The 19,146-nt window shown below is 42.9% G+C and overlaps 1 protein-coding gene across 3 annotated transcripts in view; it reads right to left on the reverse strand.

Moving 5' to 3' along the window:
• The window catches only part of SPTBN1 (spectrin, beta, non-erythrocytic 1), a 137,586-nt gene that overhangs the window by 96,418 nt on the left and 22,022 nt on the right, over nt 1–19,146 (reverse strand). The window contains exon 1 of one of the 3 annotated variants that reach the window (XM_009319605.1): nt 10,298–10,308. The exons of the other annotated variants lie outside the window; for them this stretch is intronic. The gene's annotated coding sequence lies outside the window, so the exon portion shown is untranslated. Of the gene's footprint in view, nt 1–10,297; nt 10,309–19,146 lie in introns of those variants that run through there. 3 annotated transcript variants of the gene reach the window in all.

The following is a 19,146-nucleotide window of genomic DNA, read 5'->3' on the forward strand; positions in this document are numbered from 1 at the left end:
AACGGGTGTGCCCTTCCACCGCAACTGGCCCCGCGGACCCCACCCGTCACCCCCGCCTCAGCAGCTAGCAGCGAGGGGACGAGCTCCGCTCCGCCCGGCCACCCTCCCCGGCCATCTGGTGCCACCTACCGACGCAGGGGAGCAGGGCAGGGTACAGCACCTTCTCCTCCCGACGTCCCTGTCCCTCCTGCGGGAGGGTAGACGATGGCTTTTAACAGGCCCACGTTCGGTCCCAAAGAACGTGGATATCCTGCAGCTGACACAAATCCAGCTCACAGGGGAAAAAACAACGTATTTACTACACCGCTCGCGCACCTAAGAGGCATCGATTTTCCAGACGGTCCTAGGATAAAAAGGACGGGTTGATTTTCTCCTATTCCCCACCACAGGTGAGAAGGTTCCGCATATATTTACTTGCAAAATAATCCCTTCGTTTTGCACAGAAATGGGAAACGAGCCGCACTCGAGGCTCTTACATAAGAAGCTGTTACCGAAGCCCATTTGTGAGCGATTCCACCTTTAAAAAAGGTGGGAAGAAATCGCTTCAGTTAGGGTAAGCTGCCAACAGACTGAAAGAATATTAAAAAAAAATTGCTCTGGGAAAGGTCTTTAAAATGATACTCCTTTGCTGCGCACGCCTAGGCTGACGTTTTCCAGCAGGGAGCTCTGGGGATGGGTCCTTCCTCGGCTGGACAGATTCTGCCCCTACAAACAAACAAAAAGGATGGAGCAAAAACGAGGGAAAGGATTAAGTCCCACCCGAAACATTTCTGCACAGCATTCACCACCTGATCCTCATCTAGTACCGAGCCTGGACAAAAGCCTCCCATTGATTCCTGTACGCAGGCAGAAATCAGGGTTAATTCCAATTAAATCCACGGAGTAGCCATGGTACAAACGAGTGGAATCAGACTGTTCTACAGCATCAGTTTCAGTCTTTTCAGCTTTCTGTATTCATCAGTGCCCAATGAAGAGGAGGAGATACGCCACTGGAAAAGCAGCAGCTCAAACTACAAAAATAAAAGCAGTGACCCTAAAACCAGGATGCGGCAACATGCTAATTCAGTATAGATGTTACAAGCCATCAGATTTCATTTATTTCTGTATCATTTGTGTTTAGATGTACACATAACTGGATCCAGAATAAATTCAACTATAACTTGTGCTTTATCACTTCTCTTATCCTTCCCGAGCATCACACAAGCAAAATCTATCCCAGATAAAGCTAAATTGAGCATGAAATGGGCCTGTTATCCTACACCTATAGGGCTAGAAAACTTGCATCCTTGTCCTGATTCTGTAGAGATGCTGAAAATAAAAGCAGTGCCTCTTTCACTGGCTGACATCGAGCTCCCTTTTCTGGGATGCGCCTCAACGACACAGGGACAGCAGAGAGGAGTACCAGACACACTGCAGTGATAAAAATAAGCGCCTTGCAGCAAAGCATTTCTGTGGTGAGGTGAGGATAACACCATTCAATCCTAACTGAAATAAGCTGCCCTGCCTTCTTCCAAAGAAAGACCCAGCTACATAATGTGCAACCACCGCCTTAAGCCTGTGCTGAAAAACAGTTTTTCTTAAGATACCTGCTGCAGCTCTGGTCCAGCACAACCCCGTGGTGCCTCTGGAAACAGGGAGGGAAGGTAAACACAAGCCCCCGCAGAAACCTCCAGGCTTCTTACTACAGAAATGGAGGTCCTGCAGATGGGCTGAGCTACAACAGCACATCTCGTTTCTAAGTTATATTTGACAAATGGAAACACCAACACTGTCTGCAACTGCCCAGAGAGCAATGGGGAAAAATGTCTGAGAATTTTTCTGGAGCTCTTAATGTAGCCGAGTTCACTGTTAATGACCTCAAGCGAAATCTGTCATCCATAAAATTAGGCCCGCACTTGAAAGACATAAGCTGAAAAAAACTGTATGTGTATATAGAACATAGGCATACGTGTAACACACACACGTTTACATATTTATTTTAAGCACGACATGTTACTTGCACTAACTGCTGCTCAATACCATAATTTTATTTGGTCAGACCTCTCCTGCCAGATGGTTTCAACAAGTACTTTGTGAGTACAGATTTGTTTTATTGACTGTGTAGTCAGCACAAAGCAGGAGACAGTTGTATTGTGTACCATTAGCTTACTGCAGCACTCTGCACTCATGCGCAAAGCACCCACTAACACCCTTGCAAGAAATCACTATAGAATATGTAGCACAAGCAGAAAGCACGGGGACAGAAGAACGCCTGTGCTCCAGCAGGAACAACCTTTGTCATTTAAACATCCTGGCCTGGCTTTCAGCTGAAATACCAATCTAATAAAGGAACAATGTTTTCTGTGGAGAGACTAACATAACATGAATTTCAGCTGTCAACATCCTGAGCAGTCTTAATACAGAGGACCCCGAGCCGACCCATTCTCAGAATACGATAGACACGAGCCTACTGATAACAAGACATTTTAGAAATGGCAGGCCCCAACTTCATTACCATTCACAATTCAGACACAGACTCTAAGTGGCCTTTATATAGGACTTAAAAACAGAAAACAGGCATTGCTATTTCTCAGCTAGTCCACATCCTCCTAAACTTACATGCCAGCACTGTGTGCACCTGGGCCTTGGAGATATTAGCAGGCAATTACAGGAATAAGCAAGCACATGAGTGAACTAATAGATAGCATGCAACTGCTCCAGTCCCCAAAATCCGCAGCACAGACCCGGCACGATGGGCAAAGAAAGGTTTTGTAAATTTGACAGTTTGTCTTTGTTGATAAAATATAACACTATTGCCTCTGCAGTTGATACAATACTAGAAGACCTCGTAAGACTAAAGGGATCAAACCATTTCATTTCAAAGCAGTCTTTAAAATATATTGCATAATTTGAGTGCGGGGGAGGTTGGCATCATCTTCAAAAAGAAGAAATGGCTTGAAGAAAGAATCGGCTACCAGGAAGAGCATTTTCTCAGACAATTTTCAAAGGCAATACCCAGGGGTCAGACCTTTTGTATTTACTTTCATAAATAAACCAGATTCTGCTCTGTTTGTTTCTCAGATAATAGAAAATAAACAGTTTTATTCAGACCATCTGAAGAACGAATTAATTTTAAAAAAATGTTTGGCTACTTTTAAATGCAATAATGTAATTCACTAAATAGGCTAAGACTATAATCACTAAAATTCTGCCATAACCACACATCTGGAATTACTTCCTAATAGTTACATTTATCAAAAGTAAACATTATTTTTTTCAAGAGTTACTATTCTTCCATGAACCATTCTAAGCTGCAGTTAGTTTCATATTACTCTTACTATCTAAAGATTGGCAAGAGGTTTTTATGGTGTTATGACTGAAGAAAATGTATTTTGAACAGCAATCCCCAAATGGCCTCATTACTTATGTAAATAGACTATTCCCTGGCTAAAGCACAGTCAAACCTATTGCAGTTTTTCTGACAGTTAAGATAAATTGTACGGGACTGAATGGCCTGAGAGGACTGAAAATGGGATACAGACACTTCCAACTCTAGGTTACTAGACCACATGGTCCAGAGACAAGTATGAGCACAACCACTGCAATAAAGAGAATGGTCTCGCTCCATTTCCCTCGTATCAGATACGTACACCAAAGAAACCAAAATTACAAACCACCTCCTTTCTGGTAGCCCTCTCTGAAACCAAGGCTAGATGAGCACAGAAATCAATTCAATTACCCTTTTTGCAGGACTTCCACCTCCGGATGCTTTCAACTCCCAGTCTGTACTGCTTTTCTCCTGCTGATGACTCAGACCAGGGTAATCAGTCCAGCTCTTTAGCAACAAATTCACTTTGGAGTAATTATCATTATTAAAAGGAGGAAAATCTAGTTAAGATGTAACTGAACTTTGCATTTATTCTGAGCAATATTCAGCTCCCTCCTAACAACAGCACAACAGACATTTAATATTTTTTAAAATATCATTTGAAACCCGTATTTAAGCTGGAGAATGGTTCTTCTGAGCTCCCAGCATTCAGCCACATCTTGTTTCCCCATCAGGGCAAGATTCTCACCTTAGTTTCCACAGAAAGGAAACCGGCCAGATCACAGGTCAACAGGGACACCTTTGGAGAAGCTCAAGGCTGTATGCAAAATGACATACAAATTCAAACACCCCCACAAGTCAAATTCTGCAAGTCTTTAAAAAAATACGAATTAAACTCAGAGCTCTACAGAACACCTGAATTGAAAAAGTTAAGTCCTGTGAGTAAAGCTTAGAAAGGCTGGAAAACGCATGTCTCAATTCTACCCGCTTCTTATCCTGAAGTCTAAGGAGCTGGTTTCCAGCCCGTCTCCATGCTCAGCCCAGAGACCATTGCTTCGTGTTACATGAACTGCAACACCCTGTCCTGACAGGGCAGCGTGGGCAACACAATCGCTTACATTTTGGCTTGTTGTTTCAGCTGCTAAACTGATTGTAAAATAATAAAAGTATGAATACAGCAAGGCTTTAACTGCCTTGACCTCCAATATCCTCTCTCGCACGCGCATGCAGGGTCTGGCTCCCAATCCCATCTTTCCTTCAACAAACAGAACCACGCTGTTTCTGCATATTCCAACCCAAGAGCGCTCCATGTATTTTGTGTCTCCTTTCCTGCTTGCGCCTGAGTCAACCCACTTTCTGGTGCTGACTCCTCTGGCTGTCCACGCTCTGGGACGTGGAGGCCGAGAGCTGAAAGCACCCTGAAAGGTCACAGGAAAGGGGCGGACAGGCTGTGCTACCGGGGAGTCAAATGCCACAATGAGCATGTAGGGCACAGAAACTTCAGGAATGCAGAAACAAAGCAAGACTGAAGCCTCTTTATTCCCAATACAGGCTGGAAAAGTGTGCAAAGGTCATTAAAATCATGCAGCCCGTCCTTCATGAGTGAGGTCTACTTCCCACATCTCAGGTAACCCCATCATTTGAAACCCAGCAACCGGGGAGTTAAGAGGCTCTTATTTTTCTTCTGAGGTCCCCAGGATATCACGCTCTAGCTGGGAAACTGGTACTTATTACATAAGCATTGAAACAACTTCAGAACGTGTTTGCGCTGTTTGCTGTAAACAAAAATACAGCTCACTGTACTGGAAACCCACATTGTTTTCAGCAGGGGTGACTGTTACACACCCGTGACCAACATGTGTAACGCACGGGACAAAGATTCAAACTGGTTCATCAAATGTAGTGCTCACAACTAAGCACCCAGCATCCCAGCCACGAGCACAGAGGAACTAACAATGACTGAACAAAAGTTATTTAGTAAACCTGAACCAAATCTCTATTTCAAACCTTTCAGTTCCAGCAAGGATCATTAAAATCTTCTAGTCTAATTCTCCCCACATTCAAAGCTACAAAATGTCACCCAGTTTCTCATCCATTACCCAGCAAATCTGGATTCCAACATTTTTTCCTGAAGACTCTAGAATAAATTAATTGATATATAGGGTCCAAATTTGTCCTCTGTAATCTGAGGTAGCTCCACCCAGCCGAGGATGCAACCCATAATGTGCCAACATTATTTGAAGAGCCTCCTGAAAACAAAGGGCTCAGGGCAGAGGCTTCATACTGGTTTCATCCAAGATCAGACACATAATAGCAGTTGCGGGGTGAGACTCTCTAGGTTCCTACATTTCCCTATGGAGCATCCCAGATTAGATACTGCCTGTGAACCATCCTCTAGAGAAGCCCATGCCCCTCCACCAACTACATACAAACCATGAAAAGACTAAACCAGAAAAAAACTGAGACATTTTAGGTAGAAAGCGACAGTTTTTTGAAAGAAGTTAATAAAGAGGAGTACAAAAATCAAGCCAAACTGAACATTACCCACACAGAACACTTCAGGGTGGAGTAAGCACCAAATCCCTTCTGGGACTGCCCTTCCTTTTCCCTTCATCACTTGAAGAATGTAAAACACATTTTGGCAAGCTGCTAAGGGGAGGGAGGTGGGGAGGGCTCTGATAATCAGCCATTAGCACACTTCTAGCGAGCGATATTCTTCCACCTCTACTGAAAGGGAAAGTCTACAGGGATCCAGACAGAGCCTGGATGGTGGCACAGTCTGCACTGAGTTACACACAGAGGCACACAACACGCATGAGGATTGTGTTAATTAAACTCCACATACTTTGAGTGCTAGTCGCAGGCTTGAAGAATACAACCTCCTATTCGGTTTTTAAGCAAAACACAGAGTACTCAGCCTCTTTCCTCACGTATTTATGGTTTTCCTTCAACAATCACTGCTGGGCAAGGTTTATACAAGCTGAGTCAGAGCTAAAGGCAATTTAGTAGTTTTGTAAGAGTAAGGTTCAGCTCAAATAAGTACATCACAAGCTAGTCCACGGCTGCTTAAGTGAGGTCCATGGATTAAATATGGCTTCACTGAATCTCACGAGCCACCTTTATATCCAATGTGGCCAAAAGAGATGTAATTCGGCATCCAAAAACTCTCATCTTGTGAAACATCAACCGGGCATTTTCTAAAAACCATCATCCTATTTTCTGCTTCTAATTAAGTCAATAAAGAAACTCCCATAGATTTCAATTTGCACAGCTCTTAGTCAATTGCTTTTAAAAACACACTTTCATCACCCTCATAGAGTCTTTCCCAAGTCAGCTAAATGCAGCCTGTTAAATTATTAGGATATCTGGGAGCATCCTGCTATGCAAATGGCTTAGCTGGAAAAAACCTGGGGGACCAGCTCATCGGTTCTGCTCTACAGTTTCTCTCCCCACCTCCGCTCCTGCATCTATCATTTGTTAACTTCTATATCCCAGTTAATAGATCTCCCACCCATTTTCAGAAAAAGCTCTATTTCTGTGTAGGGTAACCCATCCAGAAGGTACCTTTTACAAAGCCTAGGCCCAATGAAAATATTCCCATGAAGTAAAATTCAAGTGCCCGTTCGTAAGTTTTTAAATAAACCTGCCAAATCTGCTATTCAAAATTTGCAGACTTGTTCTGGTGCTTGACCACCCAAAAGCAAATGCAGCTGGTCTCTTTGAAACTGAGAAGTGAAAAATGAGCAGCAAAATCAGGGACTATATTCTGGACAGTGACTGGACTAGCATCCTGCATGTTGTTAGGGCTTCACAAGACAAGTAATACGTGCTTGTGCACCTGTGCGCACTGATCTGTGGGGTCATCTGCAATGAACAGTTGGCAGGCCAATACTTTTTCTGAGGAATATGACTGTCAGAACGCCAAGAGCCCTTCAACTTTTACAGCCCATTTATTTTACAATAAAACACTTAGAGAGAAAATTTTGACCATGGAATTGCCTGAACTTTTTGAGAAATAAAATAACATAATAGCAAAAGCCTTCTGGTGGTGGTAAGTTAGTATAAAGTGATTAAAAATATGAGTAGGGTGGATAAACAATATGGTCGCCACATACACCAGAAAGGGTGCTCGTAGTTGTAAGCCGAATTAAATCAACAAGAGGAAATCAACTGGAGTTAAAACCAAACAGGCTCCAGGTCAGCTCAGTCCCTTCTGGAATTACAGGAAGGACCTTGCTTACGTAGGCTTTCACTGTCAAGATAACATTTATTCTGATACACACTTTAGCTTTAGCACAGTTCAGATGTTTCACAGTGACAACAGAAGAGACACGGAAGTGAAAATATGGCTGTCTCTGTATTTATGAATGGACACCTACCCTGGCAGATTTTTACAGAGACATGCCATGGAGATAGGACCTTGCTTCAAAGGAGCATTCAGATTTCAAGCAACCTTGTAATGTTGTTTAAAGCCTCTGCATTTGACCCTTCTCAATCCTGATCATGGAGCAAGGCAAAGGTGCACTTTCCAAACACCTCTAAAGAATCCAGCTGAAAGGAGTCATGGATGAATATGTTGGGTCTTTAAGCTGGTGGAGGACACCTGGGACATCTTGCCTCATGGTCTGGCAGGAGGAAAGCTGACATATTTCAACAGTTACCAACAGGCTTCCAAAGAAACTACCAAAAAAATTCCTTCCATACTCACTGAGAATTTAAAAGGACAATATTTAGTATTACCATGTTCTAGAAGCTATCTGTGGGTTGACCTTCACCAAAAGAATGTGAAAATATAGGGCAGCTGTCTACAGGGGTATTTACCTTTTTCTTCAAGTGGAAGAAAACAAAAAGTCTTTTTTAGTATTTTTCAAGTGCCCATGCAGAGCAGAGTTCCAATGAAAACCAGTTACCCTCGGAAAGAAGTTTCCCATTTTCTGGGGTCTCTACTCCCTCATGACCCAGCTTACAAGAAACAGAGCACCAAGCTTTGGAAACCAGCTGTGTGTCAGTAAAGGACTGAAAACAGAGACGCTCCCGCTGCCTTAAGTCTGTCAGACATTTGGTTCTTCTTTGGATGAAAGCATCACTGTCTGTGCTCGGAGAACAGCAGAAAAACCTTAGCATCTTGACCCTAGCCATGACCCTAACTTGGCAGGAAGTGCCAGACAACCTGAATGCCCTCAGCAACATCACTGGTTATTTTGATAGTGCTCCCGAACTAGTGCTCCAGCAAACTGGCAGTGCCAGGTGGTCCCCAGCCCATCGCGGAAACAGCACTGGCTCAACTGTCTAGCTAGCTAGCCTGTCACCTAAAATGAAATATTCCTTAGGAAAAAATGTAAAACTCGGAAGTCACTTGATCCTTCAATAAATACTGTGATTGCCTATGTGTGACCATGTAATTTATAGATATAAGTTTACACCTGTTATATTAATTCAAAGGAAGAGAGCTACAGCCAAGTTTCTGGGGACAGGAAAGGGACTAGAGATGCTGTGCCATGTGTCTTCATCAACCATAAAGCCAGAACCGGAGGTTTCTGCCTCACTTCTCACTCCCACCAAGGGCCTCATACAGAAGCAACAGCCATGAATTACATTTACAGTGAGAGAACATTTGCAATGAGAGGACAACCAAGCCTGCCTTTGCAATGCGTGAATGCAAAAGCTAACTCAAAACTGGCCACAGTGGATCGACACGCTTACATCTGCGAGCATATTCCTCCTCCTGCGGTCTCTCTCTGGGAACTTGAGATGCGATAGCTCTGACCTCCTTACAGGAGGAGTACTGCCAAGTAAACAGGCCTGAGGATTCAGCCGGCCAACTGCTGTCTCTCCTGCACTCCTATTTTCCCTCTCCATTTCCACACCCCACCCTTCCTAGCCTTGTTATTAATATAGCTTCCAACTTCTTTGACGGTTAATAAATGTACATAGTCGCCTTTGCGACTGGAACCACTGGAGGTCAGGAGCACAGACCAAGGATACAGTCCATACAGAGAATACAAAACACTATTTCCCAGTGCTGTTGCCCAGCTACTGGAACACTATTATAGCTAACACACACAGACCAAAAAAATCAGGTGCAGCAAAGAATTACTTTTTGACCAAAGTAACACTTCAAGCACTGAGACACGTTTGATAAACTGGAACAAAATGAGAATGTAACAGGGTATAACAGCTACATCAAGCTAGAGAAAGAAAGAAAGAAGTCTATAGGGCCTGGCTACCACGCTCTAGGAGATCTGGATGTATGTCCCGGCTTACTTGCTGGGGAGAAACAGGGCAACGCACAGGTCCCAGCCCAATCAACATGCTTTCAACCCGTAGACGAGGAGTGAACCAGAGCCTCTGCCCAGGCTCTGCACCATCCTCCCTTCCCTGGATCCCCGCAAGCTCCTGGTTTCCTTCCCACAGGGAGGAGGGTGCGACGCCCACCTGGGTCATGCCGCAATGCTGAGTTGAGGCACAGCCAGAACAAGATGCAGCCGTGGGAGGCTGGGCATGCTCATGGCTCTGGCAATCCAGGTGTGTCTATGAGGGAGAGGACACAAAAACAGAGAGTAATCTCAAGATATACTGCTTTACACCTAGACAAACCTCTGCGTTGGAGCTTTTTATTTTAGGGCAGGGAAAGGTTCCATTGCTCTCAGCCAAGGAGGAGAAATTCAGTAAAGACAGACTGTGTACAGGCCTCCTCCCTCCTCAGAGGTGCTGGTCAGGGGAGGCCGCCTGATGACAACCTTCCAGGGCTGGAAGAATGAGACTGAGCTGTTTTGGCTCTGCCTCCAAACTGCAGAGCAACAGTGGGAAACCGCACCCAGGGAGACGCCTAGGGAGAAAAGGATGTTTTGTTGTGTAGGCTTTTGTTCTGGGCTTTGTTTATTAGTGATATTTCACAGCCAGGCAGGCAGAGCATGGAAGCAATTTAAAGGGCCAGCCTAGAAGAAATAACCTGCTACACAGCAAGTTTTGAATTAGCAAACAAACAACAAAAACCAGATTCTGGAGGCGGGAATGGGGAAAAGATTTGCTAACACACTTCATAAGGCAACAGCAGGCAACATAGTTGAAGCAACAGCTGGTTTCAACAGCACACTAAGCTCCAGCACCAACCCACGAAGGAGCAACCCCAAGTCCAAATACCCAGAGACTCTCATCAAGAAGAGACATAAGACAGCACTAGTTACTCCATGGCAATGCCAAGATGATCCATCTGCTCTCATACCGGCACTTGGTCCAGGCACCAGAAATTCCTGAGACCTCTCTAGCTGAGCTAGCTCTGCTTTAACCAGAGATGCTTAATCAGCTCAGTGAGGTCTGGACAAAGAACTGGCCTAATAAAGAATTCAGTTTTGGACGTGTGGTGGTCCCAGAGGAGGCTCATCAAAGACAGCTCCAGAATGACCACTTCCTTCAGATGTTGAAACCCAAGTCACAGCCAAGATCATGCAGAGCTTTGCCTCTCGATGGCCAAACTTAGTGCAGCACTAGAGTATGTTATAGGGACCATATGGATTCTAGCTGTTATTTCTTTAATAAAAATAAAATGAGAATTACTAACAGAATGGGACAACTTTTGCTTTGATGAGATTATGTCAAGACAGTACTTAACTGTTGGTTAGGGAATGCCAGCAGTTCTTTGAATTCAGAAATCTTCGGAAAGTGAACTGAGAAATAGAGCAGAGCAGTTTGATATTAAATCCCCCACTTGAAAACACGCATGTTAAAGCAAGGTGGTCAGCACACCTGTCACTGATGAGCTGAGAAGGAACGGTACTGCCCCAGCGCATCTGCACGTGAAGCCTGTGAAATGACTACATCTTCTGCCCCTCTTCAGTAGGAAAGTATCAGACTACTGTATAATCCCTAATGTATTTATTTCTCTGAGTCCATGATTTTTCCTTCTCTCTTTACAAAGAGCATACATTTTCTTACATGGAGATACTGGGATGACAGGTGCCCCCAGGAAGGCCTTAGAGGAGGGAGCATGCCAACAACATGCGTCTCTGCTTCAGCAGTATCACGTTTTCACTGGCGTAAACCTTGCAGGCACAAGTGCTGACGTGTACACACAAAGCCCAGCGAGCACAAACCCGATGCCTGCAGCTGTTGCAGCACTGAGTGCAGGACTCCATTTCAAAACTCCGCAGTCATTTCCCCTCCAAGAGACGAGGTCCTCTTTGTGCACATGCATACTTTTGACTATGCAAAACCAGAAACGTGGCTGAAAGCTATTTGAAAAATGATCCTTCCCCAGTAGGAGAGGAAAACGTCAGCAGTCATACAAGTAAAGCACCAAGTTAGATAGTGTACAGCATAATTCTACCAGGCCAACGAGATTTCTGGTTCAAGAAACCAAACACAGCTTGAACCACTGGTTCCCAAAGAGGAGGAAATGTGTCTCATCCTCCCCAGAGGAAACAAAACACACATCATCCACTCATTAGCCTCTTGGCAGAAGAAATAAGAGCACCACATCCAAACTGGGCTCCTCACTTCTAAACTAACCTTTAGCGGGTTAGTGGGTACTAACCAGAGGAAGACGACAGGTAGAACTAAGCATACCGCCTGCATTTGCCCACACTGAGGTTTTAAATGGACACCAGCTGTTAATTCCTTTCTACATTCTTCACATTTTTTTGGCCAACTCCCAACAAGACTAACAGAAAGCTTTCCCCTTAAACTTTCATCTGATGCATAGATTAAATACTCAGGCTTTTTCAGGCAAGGAAAAGAAATATATATATCATTATTGCCTTAATTTAAATGCATGCCTGTAGGTCTTCAGTGCATGGGTTTGAAATGGGTTAAAGAGCCTTAAAGCCATCTAAACTAAGTCAATTTGTTATTTGGGGCATTTGTGACCAAACAATTTGAGATGCATCCTGGGAGGAAAAAGTACACAGGCCAGAATTTAAAACCCTGGGAAATAAGATGATGGATGTGGAGCAAAAGCCCAGAAAAGCTACGTCTTAAATAACTTGGGTCATTATCTTGGTTCTTTGATGTTTCAACTATGGTTAAGTTTGGGGTTTTTGGTTTGGGTTTCTTTTTTTTTTTGGTATTTTACTGCACATCCTTATATGCTGCTTCATGCAAGATAGAGATATTTATCCTTTTATATATGATATAGCGATGGCTCTTTCCAGGTTTCTCATGTCAGCTTGCTAGTAGAGTACCATCCTGTACGTGCTTCTGCACTTTCTGTGAAAAGGGCTGGCACTCCTGCAACTACCTAAGTTGCCGCAGCTGCTTTAAAAGGAGTACCACAATATTCTTCCCCAAAACTTCATGGCAGTACTCGTACTTACAAGCAGCATGAGAAAAGTCTAGTAAATAACTTTGTAAGAAGCAGTGGAGTCACACCAGAAGAAAACAACAAAGTTTTACTTGAAAAATCTCATCAGCCTCAGACAGTACCATCTAGTTTTGCCCATGAGAGCTTGAAGGACTCTGCAAGGCCCTGGCTTCATGTTAGCCACAGTCTTGCTACCCCCAGGATGCTACTCCTGGCGAGTACAGCCCCTCCAGCCAAGGAAGCTGCAGCTGTGGTGACACAACAACCTGGCCAGCTCTGCCCCAGATGACCCCAGCAAGCCTGGACCTTGGCTACACAACCAGCAAGAGATGTTTTCCAGGCGTTGGGGCCAGGAGAAGGGCTCCCCAGCACCCTCTGCTCCCTGGGGCCACGCACGCTGGCGCACCAAGAATTGCCCAGAGCAAAAGGTACTTTCCTCTGAGGTGCACATTATTCAGTTTTAAACACTTTAAGTAAAACAGGCAAATAAACAAATGACATTTAGCTCTTCCAAAATATCTAACTATTGTTATCGGCACTTCATTATAAACAGCTTCTGGCAACATGTAAATACAGCTTCATTTGCGTACAGCAGCTTTGCTAGCGTTGTATACCCAGGGAATGGAAATGGCTTTGCAGCAACAGAAAAAAACAACAATAGTCATTTGGTCCAAGAGCTTCATGGTTCTTTGCACTGACCTCACAGGCAAACAGCACTATTGTACAAAGTATTTTCACACTAAGGTTTCAAACACCATCTTGCGAAGCACTCAGGGAAAAAACACAAGCAAATACATTGTGTTTCTTCTGCGATTACTCAGTTTCAACTGGTTACCATGTGCAAAGCCCAAAACCTGCCTACGAATCCCATGGAGTCATAACATGCAGAAGCTGAAGAAAAACCAGCATAAAGCAATGATATGTAAAATATCTGATTATTATTTCATTCTGATTTGAGTTTTTTGTCTGAGAAATAGATCCTCAGTTGGCACGTACCCAACCCAACAGCTGCATTGCTTTTCTACTTCCACAAACACTCTAAAAGTTAGCCAAAACCCTGTTTGTGCTGGCAAACACCCAAGATTTTATTATTATGTACTATTAGTTCATAGTGAGAAATGTGCACTACAGGAAAAAAAAAAATCCAGAGAAGCTAAATAATTGGGTACAGATGTTGAAGATTTATGAAGCTCTGTCCACTGGACAGTATCTTACATATTGTTTCTATCACCTGTTTGCTTTCTGAGTTTTTAATAAGATAACTATGTGTGCTATCCTTGAAGAATATTCTAGAATTCTTCCTTCAAAAACCAGTAACTTTTGATCTCCGCTTGTCTCCTCTCAATAACAATCTCTCTTCACAGTTCCACAAATGCCACTTTATATTCATTTCATATTTAAATAAGATCTTGGCTGTTGTTTTCATTATCTGGCAACTTTTGAATGCAATCAGACTATTTCATTCTTACTTCATGTCCCAAAAACTAAACTGCACACATCATGCCAAATCCCCAGCATTTAGAATTCATGATAAAATATCTCATCATCCCAAAGACACTGTTTTAAATACCTAATCATTTTCACCTTTGGTTTTTTTTCCTTATTTACTGGCAAACAACATCTGCTCAACATCTTTGGGGACCGTTGCTTCTCCATTATTATACAGATGCTCAACCCTCACTGAGGCCAATACTCAGGTTAAGCTGCCTAAAAAATAACCCAGTCCCAGCCAGATTTCTGAACCTTGGTTCGTTAAATTTAATCTACAAAGTATCTGAAATGTGCAAAGTACTGCAGCTGACAGCAAATACTACGAAAGTAAAAACACAAGAAAATCACTGTCATTTTTAATACCTGACGTGTAATGGTTTTGCTGTTTCAAATTACATCATGAGTGCTTCCTTTCCACCAGCATAAAATGGCAAAACAAGGTACTGAAGTTCACTTAGTTGTTTTGCCAAGAATTTACAAGAGAGGATAAATCACTGAAAGAGGTTGCACTTCTGCAAACCAATGCATGTGACTGCTGCCATTTCTGCTCCTGCACCGTCAAGCAAGAAGCATCCAGGCTCCCTCCCCTCCTTGCCCGAAACACACCATGACTTGGTTGGATAACCTGACACTTGCCTTCACCTTTCCCATAGGCCACAGCTGCTGATAGACTCTTCCTGAAAAATTATTTCATCCTTTCCAATAATGTGGCTTACAGACCGTACGAAGGTCGTGACCTCATTACAGATTTATACACTCAGTTACCATCTGGAAAAAAGTAGATCTGGTAAATTTGGAGGGTTGGAAAAAGGTCTATGGAGATCAAGTTTTTCCTACAGCTCTGAAATAGACTTTGTCAACGACAATTGTACTTTTGGTTCAAAAAAAAAAAAAATCTCTATTTACACAATAAATGTGTAAATGACTACAGGGTTTCCCCTGATCATCACCTGGCTGGTGTGACAGATGCCCTGACACCACGTACGGCCACCCTGTCTCTATACTAAACATGGGTAGAGACACTGAAGACAGCACGCTGCTGGTGGGGTCTGTCCAACTTCCCTTTCTACCCAGGGAATTCAAATGGCAAAAAGAAACATTAAGAAATGACAAGTACAGAAAAGTTCCATTTTACATCATGAGATGTTCTTCCATGGACGGCAAGCCAACGTTTGCTGTGTTAGAAAATGACTACCCATTCTCTCCACTTTCTTTGTGAATAAATGAAGTGAGGAAACACTTCCACTACACGCTGACTCCATTCCTTGAACAGTTTTTGAGCTGCCTTCTACTGTTTCCAACAGATGGGCCGATGGCCTGAAATCCTCATCCAGTTCGATTTTATTTCTTTCTTTCAAGTGTGTAAGAAGTTTGACGTTTTGTTGCTTTACTACATGGCTCAAACTGGAGAAACTGTGCTGTTCCCCTCAGTATCTGCACAGTCCGCCCAAATTGGCTCTAAATTCTAACCTGAAGTGCGAAAGTAGAACTACATTAATTTATCCAGGAGGTGGAGGTTGGTTTGGTTGGTTTTGTTTTTGCTTTTATCATCAGATTTGAATCCGACCAACTGCCTCCAAGGACAAAAATGCTGCTGGCTAGTAGTATTCCGCTTCACTATAGCTCTGGTTTCTTGATTCATGCTCCCTACATTCAGGGCTCGCTATGGAAAACCTCCACCTTTTCCCTGAAATTCAGAAGACCTTAGCACCTTTAATTGTCTTGGGCTATGGAAATATATGAAGCAATTCCCATACAGGAAGAAACAAACTGAAAGAGACATCCTTCACATGCCATTGATCGAATGCCTTGGATACTGAACAGATCGGTCCTGCAATAAGAATAAAAAATTATATAAGAAGAATAGCGTACAGCCAGTTTGTGGGCTGTCCAGAGTGCTCAGCCACAACAAACCAATTTCTATTCCTTGACTGCCTTGAGATAGAAGTGATCAACCGAAGAAAGAAAGGAGGAATCCCAGACTATTTTCTTGTTGCTTAGGGCAACAGCTTAGGGCCTATCCGGAACAAGTCAACCATCATACCATTTCCTTGAATTAATGGTAAGAAACAAAAAAATAGCAACATGGATACTAAATGTTAACCTTGAGGAAGGGTTATATCCCAAAGATACCAGCAGGAAGATGCAGAATCTGGCTAGCTACAAGGCAGAAATAAAAGTCCGATGAGCAGAAGGCAAACGCTTCCAGAGTACAGTTCACTGTACTCAAGCTGAGCAATCACATCCATGTTTAAAATAGCTATACCTACCTGAGATAACCCAGGTAGTAACTCACAAAAGACATCTGAGTATAGAATTTGACACTGCAAATGCAACTTTATGAATTATCCTGTAAAATAGCAGTATTGCCTCTCACATAATAAAAAAAAAAAAAAAACAACCCACCAGGCTCTGGAATTGTTTAGAAAATAAGAATGGAAGGGGTTTTCCATTTTTCTCTGCGTCTTTAAGTATGACAGGGTGATATGGTCATGAAGGAATGCTTGCAGACAAATGGTAGAACCTTATTTATATTTTAAAAGTAAAAGCTAAGATTCTTACATACTTAAGATTTACACCTGCAGATTTACAGTAAAAAAAACCATACAGCCCTGAAGCAATTTAGAAAGTGCTAATCCTGATCATTTTCCACCTAATGACTATTTACTACACAGTCCTTTTAAATGCTTGGCAGCTCTCCAGATCTTCTTGCTTTTTCTTTCTCCTACAGATCACTCTAGACAGCCATCTTGGGTGAAGAAAAACCTCCAGAGGAGAATGCTCTCTGCAGTCTTTTCAGGCTCTAAAAGCTTTGTTTCCCGAGGGAAATCCTGAGCATTGTTTCAAGGCAAAAATAAAATCTTAAAGCTTTAAAAGCATTGCCAAATAAGAATACAGAGAAGGGAAAAAAAACCCCAAAACCCAGAAAAGTTTTTTTGAAGGATTTAAAAACTGCCATTGGTTTTACAGTTTTAAAGGCGGCGGGACTAGTTCTATTACTCCTACTAGGAACAGATTTTAACATATTGTACAGATCCACCCCGTAACTTGTTTCAAATTACATTCACTGTCATTTGGCATTTTTTAAAATGGAACAGGTATTTGTGATCAAATGATCTTACCCTCCCTGCTACCCAACCAGCTGGGCTTTCATGTTACTGTTGTAGTTTGCATGCGTCTGGAGAAAGCCTCATCACCAAAAATGCAGCATAACAGTTCATTAGTGAAAGTGCAACACTACTATAGGCTTCCAGAGAGCTCACAAGTTGCACTGGCATTGCTACTTGTAATGTTCCCAGATGTCTCCTGGAGCCGTGACTACCATTTTCTCAGTGGCCCTCCACCAATGACGCAGCATTGCTAGAGTCGGCTACCAACAGCAAAATTGAGAACCAGCACATAAAAGTGCAAGGAGTGTTTTAACTGAAAAGACCAGGTCGGTCCTGCATCCCTTTGTGACGGGAAGGATGGGAACAGGCATAAGACGGGCAAGACAGACACAGCACCAGATGCTAAGGGGCACCCGCAGCTCCCAGAGAGAATCTCAAATACAGAATGACTTTCACATGGTTAGCCTGAAAATGTAGTGCGCATAAAGTCTTAGACAATCTATGCATTTTGTTATCCATTTGGAATTTCAAACCATATTAAAAAGCAGTGCAATTTATCCTTCCTTGGCACAACTAAAATGTCTGCATGCAGTAAACACAGAAACACAGGGTGATGCAACAGGGCCAACTGTTACTCACGTGAGGTGCAGTGTGCTCAATATGCTGCAATCCCAAACAAAACAGCGAGCCCCTCTCATTAACAGCATGTCACCTAAACCACCAATAGATGGGAATGAACAGGATGCACTCTGAGATCATGGAGTGGGCAAAATCCCTCCTCCCAACGCATGTGTTAAAGCTCTTTCTCCGGACGTCACGGAAGAAGGGAGATCTAAACTCACAGATTTGAGCGACGATGGTAGCTGTTACAGGAATAAAGCAAAAACATGACTAACCCAATGCACTGCAATCAATATTTTAAATGAAATCAGTCAAGCCCAAATTCAAATCAGGTCAACAGTAATTAAAGCGTCCTTATTTGGAATAGTAAAACCAGAAAACGTCTGGATCAGTACATTTCTCAAAGTGAATATATTAATGGGAGTGTTTTGAAATGCATGATGCACTAGTAAGAGGCTTTAATATAAACCTCAGGATTACACTGTTAGTTTTTCCATTATTATACTCTCCATTAAAAACCATGCGCTGTGAAGACAGCAAGAGGTTAAAACAGACTTACAATCATTGCTTAGCCCTTTCTTTTCCTAAGGATCTTGCTGTTAATTTCTATTTGTGCAACACTTGGTATTACAGCCAGACGGAATGAAGCACCGAAGGTGGAATTTTATGTAAAACATTTCTATTAGTGACAGCATCAGTGTCAACACAACATACAGAAAGAAGCCTCATAATTTCAATAGTGACAGCAAAATAGTCCCCTCTTATTTCTAGAATGATCTGCTTGGTTGACTCCATCTTAACACACTGCCTCACCACACAACGAATCAGCCATTTTAATTCCTGAATGACTAGAGTTTGCTTTCCCTTCAGCATGGCACTGTACATCAGGCTCAGCTGTCTTGAGAGCAGGAATCTCTGCATAAAGCACACACAGATGAAGATAGGAAAAAAAAAAGGAAAAAAAGAAATTTAAGTGAGGCTAGGGGAAGGTGGTGAGAGGTAGAGGGCAGTAATGGGACTGAATATGTAAAAATGCAGAATTTTTAGACTGTCCCTGGCTTCTTTTTCCAAACAGGCATCTCGGGGAAAACTCTGCAATCTGGTTCTCTTGAGAGAGTAATGATGAACGCAGGCTGTATCTATGCTGCCTTTAATAATAGCCCTGGAGAGAAAATTCAAGTTCCCAAGCCGTAGGAGCGAGCTGGCACGCACCAAAACGGAGGCTGGGTGTGCAGACACTTGTAGGCAATGCAGACGTGGCACAGGAGCAGCAGAGCTGGGGTGCAAAGCTGATAGTTTGCCAACACAACTTGCGAGTC

This window comes from Pygoscelis adeliae, unplaced genomic scaffold (assembly GCF_000699105.1).
Source record: "Pygoscelis adeliae isolate BGI_AS28 unplaced genomic scaffold, ASM69910v1 Scaffold122, whole genome shotgun sequence".
NCBI classification, from domain to species: Eukaryota; Metazoa; Chordata; class Aves; order Sphenisciformes; family Spheniscidae; genus Pygoscelis; species Pygoscelis adeliae.